This window comes from Mizuhopecten yessoensis, unplaced genomic scaffold (assembly GCF_002113885.1).
Source record: "Mizuhopecten yessoensis strain PY_sf001 unplaced genomic scaffold, ASM211388v2 scaffold11145, whole genome shotgun sequence".
Lineage (NCBI taxonomy): Eukaryota > Metazoa > Mollusca > Bivalvia > Pectinida > Pectinidae > Mizuhopecten > Mizuhopecten yessoensis.
In genome coordinates this window covers 1,256,112-1,257,580 of record NW_018408902.1, presented here as the reverse complement: position 1 = coordinate 1,257,580, position 1,469 = coordinate 1,256,112, and the positions used below count along the sequence as shown (strand labels likewise).

Sequence of the window (1,469 nt, the reverse complement as noted above, 5' to 3'; positions counted from 1 at the left end):
CATTAATTCCTACAGAGCTACAGACCTTTATGTCAGGTTTGCCTCTCCGTACATTAATTCCTACAGAGCTACAGACCTTTATGTCAGGTTTTCCCCTCCATACATTAATTCCTACAGACTTACTTGTTAGGTTTACTTCTCCATACATTCATTCCTACAGACTTTTATGTCGTGTTTGCCTCTCCGTACATTCATTCCTACAGACCTTTATGTCAGGTTTGCCTCTCCGTACATTAATTCCTACAGAGCTACAGACCTTTATGTCAGGTTTTCCCCTCCATACATTAATTCCTACAGACTTACTTGTTAGGTTTACTTCTCCATACATTCATTCCTACAGACTTTTATGTCGTGTTTGCCTCTTCGTACATTTATTCCTACAGACCTTTATGTCGTGTTTGCCTCTCCGTTCATTCGTTCCTACAGACCTTTATGTCAGGTTTGCCCCTCCATACATTAATTCCTACAGAGCTACAGACCTTTATGTCGTGTTTGCCTCTCCGTACATTAATTCCTACAGAGCTACAGACCTTTATGTCAGTTTTGCCTCTCCGTACATTAATTCCTACAGAGCTACAGACCTTTATGTCGGGATTTCCCCTCCATACATTAATTCCTACAGACCTTTATGTCAGGTTTTCCCCTCCATACATTATTTCCTCCAGACTTACTTGTCAGGTTTCCCCCCCCATACATTCATTCCTACATACTTACTTGTTAGGTTTACTTCTCCATACATTCATTCCTACAGACCTTTATGGCAGGTTTTCCCCTCCATACATTAATTCCTACAGAGCTACAGACCTTTATGTCAGGTTTTCCCCTCCATACATTAATTCCTACAGACTTACTTGTCAGGTTTCCCCCCCCATACATTCATTCCTACATACTTACTTGTTAGGTTTACTTCTCCATACATTACTTTACAATAAGCTGTGAGGACGGCTGCGTTAATGATTGCAATTAACATACCACGAAGCCTGTTGATGACGGGCTGTGATGTTGAGTGACATTGTCCTGACAGACCCCGGGACAGAGTTCTAAGGATTCTTGTTAACACGGGCAGGATTTCGTACCAACCACGTGTACCGACCAGAGCTGGTGTAAGTTATAATTTCTGATTTTTCAGTGTGGTTATTCTTATATTGTCTGTAAAGGTATTTAAAGTCACATTGATGATATATTAAATATTCGTGAATTATATAATAATGATAGCAGACTTGACATAAAGTTGGATGACGCAGCCCGCGTAGCATATCTGCATTTAATTTATGAATAATTCCGTCGGATAATGTTCACGCATTTTTGCATCTATGATGTTAGGCTCAACTTTGTGTAACTTCGTTTAACATATCATAAAGACGTTTAACAAATGCATAAATTGGTATATATCATGAGAGTACTTATAGATTGGTGGTGGGTGCATCGGTAGGGTTGCAGGAGGCAGCGAAAGTGTTGTCACAGGGGGG

General features: G+C 40.2%; 1 protein-coding gene across 1 annotated transcript in view; it reads left to right on the top strand.

The window, feature by feature from the left end:
* Positions 1 to 944: 944 nt before the first annotated feature.
* LOC110466823 (low-density lipoprotein receptor class A domain-containing protein 3-like) overlaps positions 945 to 1,469 on the top strand; it is a 17,685-nt gene continuing 17,160 nt past the window's right edge. Inside the window, exon 1 of the mRNA XM_021523588.1 lies at positions 945 to 1,103. The gene's annotated coding sequence lies outside the window, so the exon portion shown is untranslated. The remainder of the gene's footprint in view (positions 1,104 to 1,469) is intronic.